Source organism: Microcebus murinus, chromosome 1 (genome assembly GCF_040939455.1).
Source record: "Microcebus murinus isolate Inina chromosome 1, M.murinus_Inina_mat1.0, whole genome shotgun sequence".
Lineage (NCBI taxonomy): Eukaryota > Metazoa > Chordata > Mammalia > Primates > Cheirogaleidae > Microcebus > Microcebus murinus.
This window is the reverse complement of record NC_134104.1, coordinates 24043533-24069001: the sequence shown is the minus strand read 5'-3', so window position 1 is coordinate 24069001 and position 25469 is coordinate 24043533.

The following is a 25469-nucleotide window of genomic DNA, read 5'->3' as shown; positions in this document are numbered from 1 at the left end:
TTTTGTGCTGTGCCTGGTACATAAGAGAATTTCAAAAATCTTTTTTTAGTAATATTCTCCCTTAAATTTATTTTCTAAATTTGCCTTGATTTAAAAATTTTCATGACTACCTTTTTAATTTCCAGTGGCTTTTTCTTGTTCTCTGAATGTTTCTTTTACAGCATTCTGTTATTTTTCTGTAGATAGACTATAACACCTCTTCCTTTTTAAAAATATCAGTTGTTAGGTTTTTTAAGTTTCCTTTGCTCACTTTATAGTCTCATTTTTTTTTTTTTTTTTTTTTTTTGAGACAGAGTCTCGCTTTGTTGCCCAGGCTAGAGTGAGTGCCGTGGCATCAGCCTAGCTCACAGCAACCTCAAACTCCTGGGCTCGAGCAATCCTCCTGCCTCAGCCTCCCTGGTAGCTGGGACTACAGGCATGTGCCACCATGCCCGGCTAATTGTATATATATATATCAGTTGGCCAATTGATTTCTTTCTATTTATAGTAGAGACGGGGTCTCGCTCTTGCTCAGGCTGGTTTTGAACTCCTGACCTTGAGCAATCCGCCCGCCTCGGCCTCCCAAGAGCTAGGATTACAGGCGTGAGCCACAGCGCCCGGCCTATAGTCTCATTTTTTCCTCTGAGTTTATTTTGTTATTTATTTGATTGGATTCTGTCTTCATGTTGTATTCTTTTTTCAACTGTTTGGTGATCCTTGGCCCTATAATCATATTTAAGAGCAAGATGAAAAAATATATATATCTGACTGGAGATCTGTGTGAATGGGCTAAGATTATTGACTATTGAACCTGAGGATTATCTGTTGGTAAATGGACATCCCACTGAGATTCCCCCAAATGTCAATACCAATAGGTGATTCGTCCTGTGCTAGATGTCTGTAGTTTGTCTAGGTTAGGAAAGCTTTCCTATAGCATTCTAAATGTTGATTTGTAAAAGAAGTTTAGATTCTTTCTAGTATATACGTAGACATTCTTAAAGTCCCCTTACAGCAGATAGTCCACCCTGCAGTCAAGGGAAATCGATATAACCAAGCTTAAGTTCTTATGACTAAACCTCACTGGTGAGTAAATTTTATGCCTCAGGGAGAAAGATAGTCTGACTCCATGGTTTGGATGAAAGTTTCTACTATTATACTTGCTTTTTCTTGCAGACTTACAAACAGCTATCTTATATTTCAGCCTTATCAGCACCTGTATCTCCAGAAACACTAGTTCTTTTAGTTTCTGAGTTTCCTCAAGGTACAGAGGTGAGTCAGGTGGTTTTTTTTTTTGGTTGTGAGGCTTCAGATTTGCATAGTCTGTTAAGTCAGTGTCTTCTCATCTATCTAGTTTCTAACTGCAAAATTTTATTGATACTGCCATTTATTTACTATTATCCTCCCTTCAATTTGCTCAAACTTCTTTAATGGTTTAATAGAGCTTTTCTGGGGTTAGCTAAAATAAACTCATGTGTTCTTTTTGACATTTTTAATTGGCAGGCTAAACATTGTATTTAGAAATAAGTCTCAGGGAAAAAACAGCTAAAATATGTCAAAGTAGCTATTTCTACAGACAGGGACTGTGGTGTGTGAAGAGTAATATTTTTGTTGATTTTATGGAAGCCTTTTAGTAAAATTTGACATATATTTTTAGATATTATGAATATATTATTATGATAGACATATAAATCAAGAAAAAGTAAAAAATGCATTTTTTAAATTTTATTTTTTCACTGTGATTTTCAGATACAGTTGGACAAAAAATATGCTGTTTTAAAACAATGTGTTGAATGCATAAAAATCACTCCCTAACATTGATTTTTGAGTAATCAAGAAAAAGCGAAGTAGTACAAGTTATTTATACAAGGTGGATCTAACAGAGGAAAGAATTTAAACTTGTCAATTCCTCCTTTCCTTTAAACTTATACATAGAATTGAGCATAAAATATTTTGATGGAATGAAGCATTTTTACAAATTATGAGGAGTTTTACACCCCCCAAAATACATGACAGAAGGTCAAATGACGCCTCCTTGGGAGTACCTGAATAGATTGTTTGCATTGCATGTTGAAGTCTAATCTGAGTGTTCTAAAGAATTAAGTAATTAACTAGACTTTGATTTCTGCATTTGAAAATTGACAACTCACTGTAGGTTCAATATGTTTTGACAGATTGGCTTTTGTATTTCCCTCAAATAATAAAACAAGGCTTTTTAAAAAATTGAATGATTGATTCTACTTTTAAAAGCTCAGTTATTATGAAATGCCTCAGAGATTGCCAGGCAGACACAATCACATCTGAAGACATTCAAATATATTAGAAGATGCAAGAGGCTTCATTCACCTGCTTGTAAGTTAATGTGTGCCTAAAGGCTTTTTCATCAGCAATTAATCAACTAGGCAACCAATCAACCAACTACACAATTAGCAAACATGCTCCTGTTCTTTTTGCAATATTCTTTGAAAGTAACTTTATTCCTATTTCAGAAAAATGTGCCCTTGGATTGGCCAGATGTTGTTCAGTGCAATGTGTAATGTGACCTGGTCAGTATTGCCTGCATATTCGCCAGGTTTGTATCTTCTTCTCTTCCTACTTTTCCTACTCTTCCTTTCTTCCTTTCTATTAGACTTCCTGCTCCTTCTGAGCATTCCACCACTGCCCGTCCCTACTATTTAAAGGCATAACAGAAACAATAGGGCTTTTATTTTCTTCTCACTAAGGAAAGAAAAAATAATTCCTAATTGAAAACTTGGTCAAATAGGAGGACCAAATACTGAATCAAGTCTTCAGCCAATCAGACAACCTAACTAATAATCTAGCTTTAACCTCTGTTGGCAGGGCTGTGCAATTTGGAGAAAGATGGTCTGTTCATTCATTCAGCAAGAATTTAGCACATATATAAGATGGTAATTATTTTAACATGCATAGCAAAGGAATATCATGACTTTCAATACATGCACTGCATCTAATTTCACATCAGTGAAATGTGGGTTAGACTATTTCTGCTGAATGATAAATGATTGAATTTTTATATTTGAAAGAGCGCAGAGAAGGGATTTTCTGGAAATTTTGTACCGTGGTGAATTTTTAAATAGTTAATTTATAGTGATTTTCAAAATTATGAAGAGATCCGGAAAAATGTAGCTTCAGCATATAAAAGGAAGTTCTCATAAAAACTTTGAGAAGCATATCACACTGATTTGAAATTTAGAATGCATTATTTAAGACATTTGTACAGCCTCACAGACCCTAGACTTATGCCTAATCTTATTTTAGACTCTCTTGACTTAAGTAGAAAAAAAAGCTGTATTTTTAACTCAACTCAGTTTGTTCAAAGGTTAGGTTTTGAAAAGATGTCTGTCTTCAGACTTTAGACTTCAGATTGATTTTATTTGTAATATATGTAATCATTAAACAGCACATTACATTTTAGAGATTGCCTTATTTTTTTAAATCTATACTATACATGGAGAGGTTTACTATTATATTGGTTTTATTACAAACAAAGAACATAATTACATTTATTTTTTCTCCCAAGTTTATGGTTTCCAGAATAAAAATAAAAATACATTTATTAAGATTCATTCTTGTGTTCATGGATGTATGTAAAACTATCTCACTTGGAAATAATGAAAGTTAGTGTCTCAAGATATAAATAAATGCATTGTTGGCCATCATGTTTGGTCTCTACTTTAAAGAGGGCACTGTATCATATCTGCTAAAGACAATGAAAGATAAAATTAAAAAAATATATATTCTTAAAAATTAAAAACAGATTTATAACTTGTTTAATATTTAAAAGAAGCTATAATTATTTCAAAATATATATGAACAGAAAAGCTGATTATTTTTAGCTAAAAATTTGTTTTAACTACTTAGAATTACCAGAGAATGTTAATAAATAATTTAAAACCTTAGAATAATATATTTAGCATGATTGAGTCTTTTGTTTGTTTATTGATTTGGTAGCTGTAATGTTAAGGTACAGATGGTGAAGTAGATTCTAACAGTGGTTTACTGCTCACGCCGTCTCTAGAGTTTTAAGTTCCAATTGCACCTATAAAAGGGGTAATTAGTCCTTTCTATTTTATTGCTGTTATGGGAAAAAAAGCTGTTTCAGTTAACTGCGAACTAGATACTACTCTACATTAAAATCCTGGTATCAGTAACTTATTCTCCTTTTCAAATTCCAAGTCAAGAGTTCAAAACAAGTAAGAAATGTCACCTTCTTAAATATTATGGTCTATTAATTATGTCACTGAAGTGAAGTCTATTGGTGCAATTAGTTGACTGATAAGAATATCATTCTTTATAAAATTATATGTGGTAGGGGCAAAGTAATACTAATTTAATATGCATTAATGATATGTTTGAGTGAATTCAGAGATGAGAGAGCTCTGATATTAGTAAAATGACATTTTCTGAGTTATTTAAAAGTTAGAAATAAGAATATACTCTAAGAATGTTTTTATTCACAAATCCAGAAGTGCTGGAAAGTTGAAAATGTATAATAATTTTTCTCCAATTAGACATGCATTATTTTGATAGCAACTTCTTGGTCATATTGAATATAATTACCTAACTCTAGAAAATAATTTCATTTCTCCTTAACTACACATGCAGCTATATATAAAATGAATAATAAATATTTTATTTAAATCAAAAGAACAAATTAGGTATTCTACCTTCCAAAATAATTTTCAAACACATGAAGAAAATTCACAGCAAGTGTTAACATAATTATTTTAAATTTTCTTATAGGTAATGTAGATTAATTCCCACAAGATGTGATATATTTCTGCATAGCCTTTCCCATTTTGAGATGTGAAAATGGAGAATCCCAAAGAAGATATGTAAATTGAAATGATCGACATACCACATAAACTAGCAATGGCATTAGCATTTGTTTGTGGATTAATTATATTAATGGGTATAATTAAGATAATTTGAGCTTTTGCATTAATATAATGAAAGTTTACTTGTAATGTTTTAGTCTATGTTTTAATTCTGCCAACTGTGAAATGGAGGAAAATGTCAATACTAAGAACAAAGCAGAATTTGCATAGGAATAGAAATAGCTACATCATGACAAACAGATCTTGAATTAGCTCATGAGCTGAATAATGTCATGAGTTTTTGTACTTGAAAATTTATTTTTTAAATCCATATATAACATGAAAGATTGATTAAGACAGCTGCATTTTTAATTCAAATATGTTCAGCTGTTTGGCAGAGGAGGCAAACCAAAGAAAAATTGCTACAACGATTTAAGTGAAGTGAGAAAATCAAAGACAAAGTGAAGCACAATGAAATCATCATGCAAAATACACATTAAATGTAACTTCATTCATTTCAGAAAAAAAGTTTGCCTAATTTTCTTTTCAGTGTCTAGCATAGTTTATATGTATAAAAAAGTTTTCTTAAATATCCTTCAATGAGGGCATGAGAAAATTAAAGGTAAAACAAATTTCTTTTCAATTTGCTATTCAAGGAAGGACTTGAATCTTAGTCCTTTCATTACATTGGCAGCATTATGTTATCATCATAATATATTTTAGGCTATGAGCTTTTATTTTACCTTTTGCGACAAAATCTCCACCTGTTAGACCTTGTTTCCCTAGACCTTATTCCCTGCTGTGAGTACTATACCTGACCTAGCACCAAATAGCTCAAGTGATCAAATATCTACAGTAACTATTAACAAATTCCCTGTACTAGCAAGTTGCTGGGATTTTACCTACTGTCTATTGTTAGATGCCTCCCATACCAGCCCACTCATTCACCAGTGTTCCAGTTGGATTCTTTCATTGAATCTGTTTGTTGTTGGCTGTCTTGTCTGAAAGTTTAAGTACAGCTAAGAGCTGTCTGCCATATTATGTTCTTTAGCCACTGCTATTAGGTTCATGGACTGCCTTCTTGGTTTTTGTGGGAGTTTCCACTCTACTGTCAAAAGATTGTTCTACTCAGTTGCTCAGTGGAATTCAATTATGTCAATAGTATTCATTCATTCAAAAACAGTTGTTCTCCTTTCTAGGCAGTTATAGGTACTAGTTACCTAATGACAAACAAAACATGTACTGACTGGTCTGGACCTTTGAGTTTAGTAAGAAGTATAGACTATACACATATACACCTCCTGTAATTTAGATTTATTGAATAGTTAGCTATTATTATTAATTATTAATATAAGTATTAGTAATTATTATATTATTGCTTTTATAATAATTACTAATATAATAATTGAGAACCTTTTATTGACATAAAACTCTAAGATGTGACCTTCGTTGAGTACTTAAAATATACTATACACTCTTTTAAGTGCTTTATATATACTAACTTATTTTATCCTTACAAGAAATCTTTGAGATAGGCCATATTGTTAATATTAAGTCTATTTTTACAGGTGAAGAAAATGCAATACAAATATAAAGTCACCCACCCAATGCCACACTGGTAGTGAAAGGTTGGAATAGGATTAGAGTATAAATGGTCCACTCTTTTGCCCAGACTGGAGTACAGTGGCCTGGTAAAAGCCAAACTCTTGAACTCAAGTGATCCTTCTGCCACAGCCTCCTGAGTGGCTAGGACTACAGGCACACACCATCACACTCAGCTAATGTTTAAATTTTTTGTAGAGATGGAGATTCTCTATATTGCCCAGGCTAGTCTCAAACTCTTGGTCTCAAGTAATCCTCTTGCTTTGGCCTCCCAAAGTGCTGGGATTACAGGCATGAGCCATGTAATGCCAGCCTGCCCATTCTTTTAACCACAATACTCACTACAGCACCTGTCAAGTAGTGAGACCAAAAGTCTCACCTAAGTTGAGATTTGGAAAATAATAAGAATCCAGCCAGTGTACTGCAAAATAGAGGGAAAAACATATACAATGGCAATCACTTGGAACAGAGCTGAAATACACTGACTATGGGAGTGAGTAGCCCAAGGTGACAACTAAGATATGTTCACAGACAGATCTCAAAGGGCTCTAAAAGCAAAAGGAAGTCATGAGAGCACTCTTAGCAGACCACTAACTTGATCCAATTCATGCTTTTCCTATTTGTTTGTTTTTTGCTTTGTTTAATCACTTTGAATGTTTTGTAGAGGGTTAATTGGAATAGAACAGAGAGGAAGGATATCAATTCAGGGATGATCTGCACTAGGTTTGTAAGAGCAAGAATATAGAAAGTTGGATAGAACAACATATATGTGGGAATATGTAGGAGACTCCTATTCTGATAGGTACAGAAATATTAAAATTAAATTTCAAATTATTTAGGAAAATTAAATATTCTGGATTTTAAGCAAATGAACCAATATTTTTGCTAACTAGATAAGTATGATAGCTGACTAATATAATTATTAATAGATGAACCTTCTGAACCTCTTTTTTGAGAAATGAAGAACCAATAATATAGAAGAAGGGTAAAGAATTATAAACAGATGAAAGAAAACAATAGTATAAAATATTTTTTGTAAGTTTTCCCTTTATTAATAATGTATGCATATATGATATTAAAATAAATATCATAAATATTAAGAACATACAGGCATAATTCATGGCATGAGCCTCAAATAATTAATCATTCCAGATTCACTTGACAGATTTAAATATAATCACAGAATCAGGGGAGAAAAGAAATGGAGCAGCTGTCACATATTTGGACATTGGGAAAGTATTTTATACTGCTCTTAAAAGTTTTACTTGCACAATTAGTGCTACAGACTGAATTGTGTCCCCTCAAAATTCATATGCTTGGAGCCCTATACCCTAATGTGATGTTATTATGAGATAAGACCTTTGGGAATATATTAGCTCTAGATGAAGTCATAAAAACGGGGTCCTTAGGTTTATAAAGTATTAGTGCCCTTACAAGGGATTAGTGCCCACATAAGAAGAAGGAGAAAGGCTACAGCTGGCTCTCTTCCTGCCACGTGAGGACACACTGAGAAGGAGGCTGTCTATAAGCCAGGAAGAGAGCCCTCACCATCTAACCATGATGGCTCCCTGTTCTCAGACTTCCAGCCTCCGGAACTGTTAGAAAGTGAATCTCTGGACTGAGGCAATCATTTTTTTTTTTTTAAAGATAAAAATACAGTCAATAACTTTAGATAAAGACAAATGGACAAGTATTCATCAATAAAGATTATTTTGGGTAGTCTTACACCTAAGATTATTTGCTGTCTAAACTAAACTAATAATCAAAAAAGGAGGAAGATACAAACTCAACTGAGACTATTCTAGGCATTATTAAGCTTTAAGACTTGAAGAGTGACAAAAGCTATTATATTTGAGGGAGTCTAACCTTTAACTTATATGAATAGGCTTGGTCTCTCTGAGGAAAGGTAAAAGTTAAAATTAATTTAAGAAAATTGCCACTTTCCAGAAAACAGCAACATTTGCAACATAAATATTAATAGGAAACATAAAGGTAGTAAACAACACTAATGAGTATGAGGGAATGCATTGCGAATTTTTCCAAACAGTGAAAAAATTAAAAGTAGTCAGATTGATGAGAACAATATACATACACATTTTTTGTTTTTAAGGTATTAGACTGATATTAGCAAACAATGCATTCTAAAAAACAACAGTTTATTCCTTTAAAATATGCCATTTTGAAGAATGTCATACCCATATTTACATGCTAACACTGATTTTTTTAAGGCACTGCTTAGCGTTCTTGAGGAAAATTGAGATTATATTACTTTCCATCTACATTGGAAATTAAAGGCAAATCCATGTACTTTGATAATCAATCTAGGAAAGGTTAGGATTGGCACAACTCCTAATGAAATCTAAAACCTTTAACCAGGACAGAGTGAAATTGAATGCCACAGCACAGAAATGTATCTAAAAATGATCATCATTGGGCTAAAGTTTTTCTCAGAAAACAGTGCTCCTACACAGAGAACTGTGGTATGAAAATACCAAAATATCATGTTATCCCTTAGCAAATAGCTTCAACTATATTAGCCAAATTAGTCTTAAGGTGGATGCAATCAATTACATACAAATCACAGTGAGTTTCTTTTGAGGCCACTCCAATCTTGTTAAAAGGAAAACTTTGTTACCTAAATAGAAATTTATATTTAAACAGTATTTATTAATATGCTGAAATAAAATAAATAAAAATAAACAGTATTTATTATCTTTACAAGGAGCTATAATGAGAGGTAGTGAATCTCACTTATCAAGAAACATTATCAAATTATATATATTAAAATGGCAAAATAAATTCCTAATTTATTTGATTTATGATTCTTGTTGAATCTGTCAACATAGAACTCATTCCCTCCTTATTTCGTACAATATTATATAGCCATCAATCTTTTATTTAAAAAGAATTATTAATATAAACTTAACTGTTTGCCCACCATCCCAAATCAATGTGTTTCAAGAGTTTTATATTATTTATAACTTTTTAATAATTTTTATATTTAAGATGAAAATTTAATTTTTTAGGAAATTATCCTGGGGCTAGATTGGAAATTATTTTGTATCTTGCATATAAAAGGCACTGAAAGATCAATTTTATGAAGTGAGGGAGATAAAGAACTTCAATAGAATTTAAACTATATTCAACATTTTTTCAGATTTGTCATTCAATCACAAGTAGGTCAATCATTTGCTTGTCACCCTATATAGTTTCTCAGGTTCTTGGAATGTGAATGCAACATGATTTTTTGTTCTGTGGTAGACAGACATATGTTTAAGGATTTGTTTTGTTTATTTTAGAAATTAAGTTTAAAAACATGTAATTGGTAAAAATGAGTAATTTCTACTTTTACTAAAAGTTTGTTCCTCATTCTAACATTTCACTTATGTATACAATACATCAAACTTTGGTTTAAAATGTCACTATGGAAGTCCAGATATAAAACTACAAATACACAAATAGTCAAATACCTTTCTAAACTCAGTGAATACCTTTTCAAGAAGAAAAGACACCATGAAATAAACTTTACATTAATAACAAAGTATAGAAAAAACAAAATCTATTTATGCTAATTATTCGTGGCCTTTGGTTTACTGAATTAGACATATACATCAACTACAATGTCAATATACTTAGCCTTTGGTGACAGTGGCAAGTCCAAAATCACTGGGGACAATTCTTCCTTCCAAAGTATTATTGGTCATGACAGTCCAGCTAGTATGGTGCAGCCATAAATCTGAGAAATAATACAGACTAACAGAGTTGTCGGGGAGCAGACTCATAATAAATGAAGAATCAGAGAAAGTTAACTGGGAAAATATTCTAACAGAATAAGCATCAATGAGTGTAGAGATGTAAAACCTTGGGGGAGATTAATTATATTTTATGACCACTGATAATGGATTCTGAGTAAATAGGTTTACATTTCATTGGGGAAGATTATTGTAAATTGAAAAGACTCAGCACAAATGTAGTTATATAAAAAGCAGAAGGAAAAATCATTTAATCTGAAGGGTATTTTATGAGAAATTTTAACTCATAAAATAATTATTTAGTATAAGTGATGAAATATTATAATAGATATTTGGAATAATATTGGGAAATTGGCAGCAAGGTATAAAGGTAAAATTGAACATTATGATGTGTGTCTTTTATTCATTTAATATTACAACAGTAATTGATTCAATTTAGCTATTTAGTACATTAGGGGGAAAAATATTCCCTAAGTTCCACCAACATACAGAGAGAGTTCTTCTGTTCATTGGCATAAACAAATATATTTATGCATATCTTGACAAGTTAAATTTTATTCCTGTTTTATGATGAATATTCTAAAATGAGAATTTTTCTTAATTGATTAGCAATTTTCTTTCTTAAGACTATCAGCAAACACAAGCCTGATACTGCAATTGACAAACGTACCAAATTCTACTTTTTCACTTCCCTTAGGAGAACAATACCAGAGCAGGTGCTACATTATGATCGTCAGAAAGCCATTTTGTTTAACATGAATAATGCCATTCAGAGGGTTAGCCATCTGTTTGCTGAGTGTTTGTCAGACCTACACCCACAGCAGCATAAAAGCAATGCATGTGGGTGCCATAATCATAGATCTTCCAAAAAGCTTTTGTCTCTTGTAAAAATGAAGTGAGATTATTTTAAGAACTAAGTTATATTAGAAATGTAGACACAAATACCATGTTTTTTGTTGCTTTATGGATCCCAAATATGTAAATCAAGTACTGTTTGGGTTTCTGCATGTAATTTAAGAGCTTAAAAAGGAGATCTGAGCAAAGTAATTATAGTTCAAAAATGTGCATCACTGAAATATATACAGTCTGCTGTGTCTATATTTCTCAGACTTTAGAGTCCATCTTAAAGTATGAATTTTTCCAGATATTTATATATTTCTTTTATTTCTTTACTTTGTATTGCTTCTAAGAAAACAAATAACTTCCTTTCCAAATACAGCAAGGAAAAATGATTCATTGAATATTTTTTTAAAAAAAATAAGCATAGGGAAGTTTTAAAAGTGTTAAGCAAAATCAAGATTTTTCTCTGATGGTTCTTAAATGCTACTCTGATGATAACCATAAAATTATCTTTGGTTAGATTTCACTATTTTGTCACTAGAACATGATGATAGTTGCTCCAGGATTAATTCAGGAAATTTCTGAAAGAAAATAAACACAAAACCATACTTGTAAAACTTTTTTAAGCACAACATTAAAAACTGTAAATGTGTATATATAGCATAATTCTTTAAGATATTTATTTTAGCCATAAACATTATATATTTCTGAAAAACATTCTTCCTCCAACATATGATTATCACTGTATTTAGGAAATGAATGATAACAATGCTCAATCTATTTCAAAGAAATTCAAATTTATAAGCAAAGAAATGTTTGGCAAGATCATTTTAAATGTATTTAAAAGTGCAGAAAGTGTTTTGAGCAATTTGATTCCATCAGATGCATGGATTTATCTTTATATGTGTGAAACAATGTGATACAATTTCAAAGAAATTTACTTGTAAATCAATAAATCATATGGATTGAATTCTGTAACTGTTCACAGACAAGCATAAAAATATACAGAATTTCCTAATACTAAGATCTAATACTATAACCTAATATTGATACATAAACATAAAGCTATGTAAAATCATTTAAATCTATGGGTCCAGATTAGGTAAGAGAATAACTTGAGGAATTTCAAGAGCTTCCTTAGGACATTTGGAACCTTACCATCACAGGCTCATTGAATATGTATGAGTTAGTATTTATGGGTATTAGCTGCACTCAAGTTATGAGAAATATAGAAATGCATCAAGGAAAATATACATAAAAAGACACAGCCCTGGTTTTGAGACTCTTAAATGGTTACAGGAAAGGGAAACTCATTCCACAGACATTTCAAAATGTGATCTTGCATAGTGAGTTTGTACATGAGTCCAATCCATATGAATCCAATCCACTATCCTTAGCCCAGAAAACTTAGTTTGAGATTGTTTGGTGAGAAATGAAGGCTTAAAAGTGATGATAGAAAAGACAGCACCTCTTACATGATGATGTATGCATGGAGTCTAAGCTCCAGGGAAAACTACTGATGGGCTTTTAGTCTATACTGTGCACCAAGGGAAAGCATGAGATATGAAAAGAAGAGCAAAAGTAGGTCTGAACTAGAGGTTGAAGGTCATCAGAGACATAATGAAGACTTATGTATATTTACTGATATGAAAGAAAAGGTCAAAACAATATTTGCATTTTTTGCTTTTGAAAAGTGATTAATTCACTTTTCAAAAGAAGGTGAGAGCTCAGGAGGTAACCATTTCAGTTACCTAAGACTGAAATGAAGCTATTACCAAATGCAATGGCCTGTTCACTTAGGAGACAAGTTTGATGCTGATAGAGTCATTGATAATTTAAAATAATAAGATATTTGTAAAACATAAAGGATTAGGAAATGACAAATCTCAAATTTTGAGTAATGGCTTCTTTGACTTTCCCACATAAAGTTATTCCTTCAATGTTCTTGTACAGATCTTTGTTATATTAATAACCACCCTGATTTACAATTTATTTTTTACATTTTTTATTTCTCTTGCTTATTAGGTCTTCCACTCTTTGAAATCATAAACACATTTTAATTCTTTTTCACATTCCCAGAATCCTAGCACATAATCTGGGATATAGTTTTGGCAATAATATTTATAGAATGGATAAGGAATAAATGAAACTATTCTAAATTACATAGATTGATACTGTGGATATTGATTTGATTAATTTGAAAGTCACTTAAAAGTTATGTTATTTTGTGGGCAAAACAGGTCATTTCAAGTTAAAGTAGGGCTGAATTTCTTCTTCAGAAGAAAGTCCAGAACAAAATAAAAAGATGTGGAAACTGCCTTATTAAAATATGTCCCTGATATTGTAAAAAGATAATAAAGTCAAGAGAATGAGAAGTCTATGAAGTTTACAATACATGTTAGACTTATGAATGTTTTAAATAATTCAATAAACAAAACGATCACAGATTTGCATTCAAATTGGTGGCACAAGGCAATTTTTCTCCTAATGATTCTATGCAGTTTAGAAAAACTGAATTTTCTAAGTTAACTATTTATTGTGCTTTTTCTTTATTTTATATTTTATCATTACTAATAGCAAGCACTCTTTTCAATTTTAGCCAGCATAATTTGAACCTGAATCAACTATGCCCTACTGAATTTCTGCTTATAAAGATGGACAATGAACAAGGTTATATTACATGGGTTCAAAAAGAAAGCATTTTTTAATATAATAATTACAGGAAAGAAAAAGTGTACATGTTAAGTTGGATTTATTGGTCATAGGAGAAATTATAATGGTTATCTATTTTATAGAAACGTTAACATGCATTAACACATGCTACAGACTGACTGTTTGTGGCCTCCTAAAATTTATATGTTGAAATCCTAACCCCCAATATGATGCTATTAGGAGGTGAGAACTTGTGGAGGTGATTAGGTCCTGAGTGCAGAACTCTCATAAATGCAATTAGTACCTTTGTGAAAGAGACTCCAGAGAGCTCCCTCACCCTTTCTGCCATGTGAAGACACAGCTAAAAGATAGCTGTCTATGAACCAGGAATTGGGCTCTCACTAGACACCAAATCTGTCAGTGCCCTTCTCTTGGACTTCCCAGCCTCCAGAACCATAAGAAATAACTTTCTGTTGTTCATGAGCCACCCAGTCAATGGCATTGTTTTATAGCAGATTGGTGGACTTAGAAAATACTCATATAATGTTACTTTTGAGTCCCAGCACTTTTCTAAGTAATTTTTATATGTTAAATAATCCATTTCTCACACCCACCCTAAGAATCCATTTTACAATTTTATCTCCATTTTACAAATAAGAAGACAAAAGCAAGTTTACATAACAAGTAATTGGTAAGAATGAGATTATAACCTACATATTCTGACTGTGAAATCACCCCTTTAATTATTCTTCTATACTGTCTCTCAATAGCAAGCGAAGGTATCAAAATTAGCTTGCAAAATAAAATAAAAGGAGCCAGTATCATCAGAAGAATATGTACCTATCTGCCAGACATTGTAGGGAGAGGGGAAAGAAGGAGAAAAATTTGCCAGAGATGTGCAATTGATTGAAATCTTATAAATAGTTGAAGCTCTAAAACCAGACATGGCAGATGCTGGGTCACTTAGTGCTCTCTCCATAAGGTTCTCAAAGGTGAGGTGTCCTATGAGAGCTGGGCCTCAGAGTGGAACTATGTCCTGGTCAGTTTTGTGCTTCTATAACAGAATATCACAGACTGGGTAATTTACAAAGAACAGAGATTTATTTCTTATAGTTCTAGAGGCTGAGAATTCCAAGATCAAGAGACTAGTATCTGGTAAGGACCTTCTTGATGTGTCATCCCATGGAGAAAGATGAAAGGGAAATAGTCTACATGAGAGAAAGCAACAGGGGGTTGAACTTACTTTTATAACAATCCCATTCTCATGATAACAAACCCACTTCCACATTAATAACATTAATGCATTCATGAGGGCAGTCCTCATGACCTAATCACCTCTTAACTGTCCTACCTCTCAACACCATTGCATTGAGGATTAAGTTTCTGACACTTGTATTTTGAGGGACACATTAAAGCTGTAGGAACCTATAAAAGGAAATATATTTCCACTTACTCTGTTCTCGGAGGTGGGCTCTAGAGAAGGCCATGTATTGATAACAGTAAGCCCATTACCTCTTCTCTCCTGGTGGGCAGCCTTGCAGGGGCCCTGGGACATGGAATCTAAAATCACTGGAAACTACTAGCTTAGTCTATTAGAACAAATTCCCAGAACAGAAATGTGAGGTGAGATGTACTTCTACTCTGCCAGTTGCTGCTCTGATATGCCTTACTCCTAAATAACGAGTAACAAAAATTAAAAGGTCCCACAGTGACTTTGGCAGGTGATGAAGAACTTCTAGAAATGTGGACATCACACACTCTCACTTTAATAGAGAAATTATTTTCTTAGCTTTGCCTCCACTAGAAAGAATTATAAAAGAAAGATTAGCCAGATGTTATTAAAATACAAACATAATGAGTGAGATGTGCAACATTTGGGAGATGGTCACACTTCAAGCTCTGACTTGGAGGAGGGGGGCATGGGCAATATACGTAACATTTGTACCCTCATAATATGCTGAAATAAAAAAAAATTTAAAAAGTTGACTTTTAGTTGTGAAAGTTTAAGATTTTGGCAGTGCGCAGAAAGAAATTCTGTAGTTATACAATACTAGACATGTCATAGATTCAATTGATATTTAGAAAGCTACTTTTCCTTGCGGGTAAAAACAGCTTGAGGCTTTTATGAAAATAGAATAATTAACTGGTAATGATACTATTACCAGTGAGATAATTTATGTAGAAAGAATAAGCAAATTTTTGATTATCAAGCTCATAGTGAAAAATTAGCAAATTAATTCTTCATTTTTGGAAAATCATATATTCTTTAAGCTCAGATACTTTATATGTATTTAAACTAATTTTACATAAGTGTCATTAATTCCCCTTTTATGTATTTGAATAGTTATATATTTAATGTAATTAACTAGTCTATATTTCTCTAATGTAATAGAATAAAAATAACTAGAACTTATTTCTTCATTTTAAAAGAATTTTATTGAAGAAATAAAGAAATTTGCTGCATAAAATATATGGATTATTACAACTTAGTTTTTTATAAAATGAGTAAAATTCTCCACGATTGTAAATTACATATCTGAGCATATATGTGTGTGTACAGACAGACACATATATTTGATAATGCAAAAATAATTTATTATAAATCTCTTATTTCTACATTTATCAGTGTTATGGCAACCTTGGTGTAGCATGGATAAATGTCCACCACTCCTGCTCAGTTTCAGATGTCAAAACCCATAACTTTAGTACAGTAAAGTGACTTTAGTCCAGTCAAAACTCATAACTTTAGTCCAGTAATTTTAGTCCAGTGACAGGCACTTCCCAGTCTCCTCCCAGAACAAAATTTAAAAGAGGCAGCAAGAAGCACATGCTTTTGTGATGTGCATGAAGGTAAGTTTTATCTTGGAAGACATAGACAGGAAATGAAGCTTAGAGAGGTTTCTGGTGCTAAATCTTAGAGTCTAAGTTTCTTTTCTATGGTCATACAATCACTATTAAAAATTTTTGTTTTATTTTTGTTTCATAATTGCATTTATACGAGGGAGGGTTTGGAATATTTGAATTCCTTCCTTTATTGCATCATCCAGAACAGAGTTTGAATTTATAATTAAAATAAATTGTTAAATGACAATTAAACATCCAATGAATGAAATATGAGCTAAATAGAAAATGAAAAAAATGTGAAGCCTTGGTTGAAAACATATAATTTCACATATCCAAGTAACATTAGCATGGCATCATGTAAATATCAGAGTTTATTTGCTACTAAGTTTTCTTTGGCATAGTTTCATAAAATTTCAGAGCTATCTATAATTACAGTTTAATCTCTAATTTCGGCTGGAAATTTACTTCACAATACAAGATTTTGTTTACACTAATCATTAAACATAGGGTTAGGCACGGTGGCTTATGCCTGTAGTACTAGTACCCTGGAAGGCCTAGGCGGGAGGATCGTTTGAGCTCGAGTTCGAGACCAGCCTGAGAAAGGGCGACACCCTATCTCTACTAAAAATAGAAAGAAATTAGCTGGAAAACTAAAAATATATAGATAAAATTAGTTGGGCATGGTAGCACATGCCTGTAGTTCCAGCTACTTGGGAGGCTGAGGCAGTAGGATTGCTTAACCCCAGGAGTTTGAGGTTACTGTAAGCTAGACTGACACCACAGCACTCTAGCCTGGGCAACAGAGCAAGACTCTGTTTCAAAAATAAAAAAAAAATCATTAAAAAAAGTCCTCCTTTCTATTCAGCAGGTCTAGCAAAGCAAATATCTTGCATTTAATTTTTCTTTTTTTTTTTTTTTTTGGTAACAAAAAAAGGAAAAAAAGGTTTAATAAGACTAAAGAATCGAGACAAAGCTTATAAAAAACTTAAGTGTTTATCATCTCTCCCTCATTAAATCCCACTAAAATGACATTTAAAATAGGGCATATACAGAACAATAAAGTGAGATAATAATTTACATTTTAAGCCTTTCTGGAAGATGCAAAGTGAATGGTGAAGTAGTAATTGACTCAGTAGTTAGTACTGGGGATGGGCTTCTAATATAACAAAAAATCAAAGTTACTGATTTAGGGACCAGATAGAGGTGAGTAACTTATTAGATAATAGAAAGCGCATAATCCAGTGTGTCAGCTGATAAAACATTCATGATTATTCAGAAGGCAAATAATGTACTGGATAAACTTTGGGCCATTAAATTGAAAAACAGAATATTAGTAGAATTCTGTATTTTCATTGTTACATCTGCCAAAGAGAGTGCATAAAGAAAATTAGCTCACAAAAAAACAAACAAACAAACAAACAAAAAAAAGCCAGCTTGCAAGCAGAAATAACAGGAAAATATTGGGAACTTTTAGGGATCTAAGATTATGTACTACTTATAAGCTAATTAGTTAGCCTGCCACAATTTCATGGGTGGATGCTGGTAGAAGACATGGCACTTCTGGATTAGAGACAAACTTTAATAGTGTAGCCAGTGTCAGCATTCTGTGCCAGTTTCTTGAGCCCCAATTGTAACTAACAAGTTGATGAGAAAAGGTCCAGATGCCATCTGCTTAAAGAATGGGTTGCATTGCAGGAGAGAGACTCTGAGCTTCGGGAACACAAATATTTTATGACAGAGAGTAAACATGTTTGGTTTTCGCTCTAAAGGGAAACTTATCTTGGACAGTAAGCATTATCCTGGACACTAAGCATGTCTATGCTTGGCTCTGGAGGGAGGACACTATATCTTTTAAGGCTGTTAGTTATACAAACTCCTTGAAGACGATTAGGAGGAATAAGAGCAATCAGTGTCTCATTTATAGGACATCCAGAAAGGGATAGACCCATGGAAAACTGTTCTCCAAAAAAAAAAAAAAAATCAGGGTTCAAAAATTCTGAGACTTATAGGATGGAATGATGTAACTCTGCTGATTATGAACATTAAAATACAAAATTAAGAAAATATTGAGTGACAGTAAAAATAACCTTGTGTCAAAGACCAAATTAAGAGTCCAGTTGGCAGGCCCTTTAACGATTTTACCAATAAATCCTTTCATTTGAATGATGATTCAGTGAAAGATAATAAACATGTGGTTCTTGGACAGCAAAAGAATAGGCTCAAAATAATTACAAAAAAAGTCAAAACAAATTGTTGGTGGTTCTCCTAAAACATGAAACTGATCAGAATCAAGTGGATAATAAGCGAAGTTTTCAAAGAATTATACTGCAGGAACCAGCAGCTTAGACTGAACTTGTTCAATCCATGAAATGATTCTTGCACTTCCTACTATCCAAGGGCATAAAGAAAGCTATGAAAATTGCTCAGCTACCAAATAGTGCATATTTTCCAATGTCCTCTGCAAATGTAATCAAGTAGAATAATGGAAAAAACAGTATTCCAGAGAATGAAGCCACGCCCACAAAAAAACTATGAACTAGGGAATGTCCCCACAGAGAGGAATAGGCGTCCTAATAATGGAAATTACCACTGTTCCCACCATGATGACATAGAGTTGCCATGATGCAGTGAATCTGCTCTTCCACCTATTCTCTCTGGTGTTTACCTTTATTATTTTTATCTTGTGTTTAATCTCTCCCTCTCCCACCATTATATATAGGGTTCATGGGAAGCAAATAATTTGTGTGTTTTTGTGGTGGTGTTATTGTCGTTCCTAGGTCTCAAGCAAAGAAAACCACAGAGATCTAGATTTGAGTCTGATGCTGTAACTAAAGTACTCTTTGGGTTGTTTTCCGTGGACAATATGTGAGTGTACTTGCCTGCACAACAAAGAGTGCAGCAAGCATTTTTGACAAGAAGAGTTAACTGTAGAAGATGATATTATCACTCAAAGTATCTGCTCCTCCTTCCTGGAGTAGCATTATATTTTCTTGGCTCCAGTGACGTGAGACTTGTCCGGTAGGTTTCTTTGGCTAACGCATAGAGAGCACGGGTACTGTATATCTGTTCTGCACAAAAGCTTTATGAGCAAGCACATTGTTTGACATTATTTGTTTTTATCTGCCATGATGTGTTGCAATTTTCAATCTGGGAAAGAATTGCCCCAGAGTTACTATGAACAATAATTTTCATAAGAAATAAACTCTTGTTGACTTTAGCCTCTGAGATTCAGAAGAGATTATGACAGAATACCATAGCCTATCTTATTTTAGTAGCTTTATACTGTGTCAACTTAGCTATGCTGGAATGATATTTACTATTGTATTCTTCCCTACATGGTTCTGAGTGTGAATTGGACATGAAAAGCATGTGTGAATTTTGGAAGACAGAAATAAAACAGCAGCTGACATGTTTTAATGCGCAGAATAAGGCACTAGGCACTGTTGCTACCTGAATCAGAGAGCTTCGAAGTAGTGATAGATGAGTTGAAAGTCTAGTTTGTCTTTGTAAATTCTAATTGTGTTTATGGGCTCTAGTTTTTCCATTCCCTCTCCCACTATATACCTGGTGTTCCCAACCTTGGGTTCATCAATAGAATTTCATAGACTTTTTTCATCAGTTACAATTGCTAAGTTCCAATTCCCATAACAGATCCATTATTCTATACCACTTATATTGGTTCTATCTTTCTAATTGAACCCTAATTGATAAACCTGTTAGACCCTCTTTACTTGTAACTACCAAATGGCATTTTACCAAATGGTAAAACACTTTACATTCATTATTTCCAATCCTTACAAGAATTCTTCAGGAGAAACATTCCTCTTTGTAATTTAGAGATGATAAACCTAGACCAAGAAACATCACTTTCCAAAGATAAAATTGTTACTGAGCCATAAGAATTGCATTTGAACCCATGTTTTGACCATGTTCTTTCAACTTTGCTATGCTTCTCATTGCAAGAACTTTATTATATTAGTGATACTTTGCTGCTATATGGCATTTCTATCTGGAAGAAGTCATTTTCCATATTTTTACTGCCAACTTGCAACCATTTCTTGAACTATGGAATATAGAAATGAACTTGCATAGCAAAACTGTGCACCCATTTTAGAGGCCAAGTAATGACAGGAGAGAATATGAACCACAGAATATTACTTTGCATGCTGCAGTGCATTTACACACGGTAATGAAGGCTTTAATATCAGCAGGAAAGAGGAAAGTGGCAATGAACATTAAAGCTGAACTCCTGCATTCTCTCTCAATGGAGCATGAAATAGGCATGTCATCATGTCAGCATATGTTAGGAAGGATTTGCGTAGGCCCTTGTCCTTTTAGTACAGTGAGTCGGCTTCTTGGTGAGTCAGATTCTCCAACATTGTGACTCTTTTACACCTCCTCATTTCTTTCCCACTTCAATCCTCTGCCGTTACAGATCTACTGTGATACTAAATTGCTACCTTGTCAGAAATATGTTCAAGCCTTTTAAATTTCTCATATGGTGGTGGAGTTTCACCAAAGGCAGATTATTATAGTACTGAAAAAATATCATTTCATGAGAGGGAAAAGACATTAAACCACATTATAAAGGCATCTTCATCAGCACTGTTTTTCTCATCTACCCATGCCATATAATGGCATTATTATGTTAATATTAATCCTAAACTCAACTTCAGAGTATGGTAACATCAATAACTCAAACTGGTAATAATAATCATTTCAAAAGTACCTGATTTATATTTCATCTGTAGTAAAATATATATGGTACTATGTCAGGTTAAGATACTTGATCTTTCTAGGCCTTCCATATGCATCTCATTTGTAATATAAAGGAACAATTTGGACAATTTCAAAGCTATATTCTAGGATATATATTTAAGAGAAGTTATTTTTCCAGTCTTTGTCTTTGTTAGGGAAGGAGCTCATATCATGGGATGAAAAAGAATTCTCAACTCAAAGATTAGGATAGATTTTGAAGCAAGAAGTTTATTTTACTTTCCAAGGGAGGAAAGGGCAAAGCATGAAATAAAAATGGAATGCTGACACTTGGGGTTATAAAATATAGAGTATTTAATGTTACCAAATGATAATGGAAGGTGGTTTTATTTTTATCTCCTAGGCTGGTTTTATCTGACTTCTCAAAATGTGGTCTGGCGGATGAGGAAGAGGGCAACTGCCCTTTTTCTGTCTGCTCAGTAGTTTTCAAGTTCTGCAAAACAAACCCTTAAAAAAAATTAAGTCACTGATTGTTAAGCAAACAAAGGGGCTTTGTATACACTGATTTAGTGATTTTTTTTTCTTTTTTAAAATTTTAAATGGTTTACTAGCAATGCTGTCCTTTTAGAATCAATCCTTGCATAATTATTTAGCCTCTGAAAGGTCTAGTACTATGTTTAATAATAGAGAAAATATCATCATTTTATATTCATTCTGGTTTAAGATTTCACAAATGCTATAATTTGAACAAATTAGCATAAATTCTAGTAAAACTCATTGCAGAAATGAAGTTCTATTAAAAAGCAATAATTATCTTAGAAATACAATGTCTGAATTAAAAGCAATGAAGTACTTCAACTTATTTGTGCATTAAGCTGCTTAAATGGTTATTTCTATGTCTACAGTTCTTTAAAGAAAAGTTTTAATATGTATTTTGAAGTTAAGGCGTTATGCTAATTTCAGCCAACTTGCAATGTAATCCAGATATGATAGATCAAGGAATGAGGGGATAAGTGTATAAATAAGGGATTAGAGCCTGAAATATATGCAGTATATTCAGGAGACAATGAAGAGGTAGTTTCTCACATACCGTAGACTTAATCATTGAAATCATATGATGTTAATAAGATGTAGTGTTGGGGACAAAAATGTTGTATGTAAGCTTTTGAACCTTCTTTATTGCATATCTATCTCACAGGTTTACAATGAACTTTAATAAAAGTTCTAAGAGAGTTTGCTCTAAAGAAATTTGGATGATATCCTTAACTAATATAGTTTGCATTTAGAACCAGATTATATTGTTGGCTCGGGGAAATTCCATTTTATATCAAAGCAATTAAAATTATTTATTGTCAGTATATTCATCTCTAGGTACAAAGTTTATTTGTGTAATAAGTCAAACAAGCAAAATAATGAATTTTTCAATTGTATTTATGCAACATTCTTATGCCAAGAAATGTATTTTGATTCATCCATGAACTGCACTTTATTTTCTTATCTCAAGTGAAAAATAATTGTTAAATACTTAAATACTTAATACTTAAATAGTTCTCCTATTTAATCATGGCTATTGACAGATTTTCTCATAAAACTTTAAATTTATATTATATTTGAGGCATATATTACCTCAAGTAGTGGAAATAAAAAGCCTTCACTAAAATTAAATACCAATGATGTTTTTTTAAAATAACATCTTGAACGGCCAAGAAAACAAAACAAAAAATCTACAAATATTAATTTTGAGCCAAAAGTCCAGATATAAAATGGCTGTAGTGAGATGGACATTGTTTTAGTGTATGTTTTAGAGATGATGTTCAGTATTTTAATGTTTATCAAGTATGGAAAATCCATCTTTTTTTATTTCTGAAAAAGTATATTGCTAGGTATCCATTGCCTGTTTTCTTGCCTTTCAATCATAACACAAAATGAAGTATTAAAAAATCAGAAAAACCTGTTTTTCTTGATCCTGCTTTTTAAATTTTATTCTATTTTGAGAATTCAGTAAGTACCTCAAATTTTAATAGATAGAACACCTTGTAAATTTAATAAATCTTTCTTTGTTGAGATTATGTTTATAATAGCCTTAAACATCCTGAAATAAAGCTATTAAAACAATCATGAATCCATGATTACTTAGTACGAAAGTAACTGTAGCAAGATAATGTATTTCTCATAGAACATATGACCACTTATACTTTTTTCTACAGTTGAATATTCTGTGCTTAAGAAATAAGAAAACTGTGCATATCAGAGTATCCAAATTTCAGATATTAGCTTATTAAATTTTGTTGAATTGCTAGTGTGGATTGTCTTACCAGATTGTGGATATATAGTATTGGAATGATAAGGGCCAGATGCTGTCTAAACAGCAGGTCTTGAATGAGAAAAATGAGCTCAGCTTCTATGGTCTTTGTTTTTTTAGTAAGAACAGTCACATCACAGCTGAGATTCATAGTGCTCTACTCATTTCAGGTAGTCCTTCTGCCCTTTCTACTTTTAAGAGAGAAACATATTGACCAGAAACCAACATGTTTACAGTCATTTGACCTTTAAAAGAGAATGAATGCTTGTGAACACCAGATAAGAAAGTCATATGATCCATTTTTTTCTTTCAGGTAAGTAACTGAGTTCAGAGAAGTGTATTTCCTATATGTCAAACAGTGCTTAGGACTCATTTTGGACTTCCAAAGTAGATACTAATATTTCGGTATATTGAAAGTTTGGGAACAATTAAATAAAACTTAACATAAATTATTTTATGTTTTATTATTATTTTCTTCTTTTTTTTAAGGAAAAAAGCTTATAAAAGTTTGGTTATTTGTAGAATTTTAAGAGAATCTTTTCCCTCTGCTTATCAGTTTAAGAATAGGAAGAAGTAATTGTAATAACAAAGTTCGGAAAATCTGATTACACACTACACTTTCAAATATATGATAACTCAGTGAATAAAGATAGTTTAGTTCATGCTTCTATATACTCTCATAATTTTTAGAAATTGATGAAATATTATCAAAAGATGTAAATATACTTTCAAGATTCTAAGTAGTATATATATCTTCTTTAACTATTATTCACTTTTTATATAAAACTTACATATCTCTGAAATGACATATAAATATGTACTTCTTGATTAAATATCAATGTCTATCAGTATAGCAATCTTGAGAGCATGTAAACAGGGCTGGCTGCTGTTATGTTTCAACAAATTGAAAAGAGCCTTAATTTATTTTACTTATTATTTTTTATTATTAGCACAAGAAACGAATAAAAAGTATATATATCATCCTTTTTTCTTTTAAATTCCTGGTTACAGAAAAAGACAATAAGTTACTACTGAAGTATGTCAATACTGACCTCAAGGCATCCCTCCAGGCACATAAAGTAGAATACTGAGAGGCACTACACAAGATGCTGCTAACTCGAAGCATCATGAATTATTTTTTCTCCTGCCATCTATTCAATTTTCATTAAATAAGCATTAGCATATGACATTCACATCATCAAAAAATTTATTAGAATGACTTTCACTGTAAGCCACATGACTATCTAAACATTTAAACCATAGCATCTAGCACTATTGTCTTGGAATGTTGGCATACATTTTTTTTCCGGCATATTATGGGGGTACAAATTTTAAGGTTCAAAAAAATGCTCTTCTTCCCCCTACCCCAACAAGTCTGAGTTTCCAGCATGACCATCCCCCAGATGGTGCACATCTCACTCATTATGTATGGAGACACCCACTCCCCTCTCCCCTCCCACCTGCCCAATACCCTATTACTGTAGTTCCTATGTGTTCACTTAGGTGCTGCTTAGTTAACACCAGTATATGTGGTGCTTGTTTTTCCATTCTTGGGATACTTCACTTAGTAGTATGGGTTCCAGCTCTAACCAGGAAAATACAAGATGTGCTATATTACCATTGTTTCTTAGAGCTGAATAGTACTCCATGATATACATATACCACATTTTATTAATCCATTCTTGGATTGATGAACACTTGGGCTGTTTCCACAGCCTTGCAATTATGAATTGTGCTGCTATAAACATTCGAGTGCAGATGTCTTTTTTGTAGAGCATCATTGGATCTTTTGGGTAGATGCCCAGTAATGAGATTGCTGGATCAAATGGTAGATCCACATGTATCGCTTTAAGGTATCTCCATATTGCTTTCCACAGAGGTTGAACTAGTTTGCAGTCCCACCAGCAGTGTAGGACTGTTCCTCTCTCTCTGCATCCATGCCAGCAT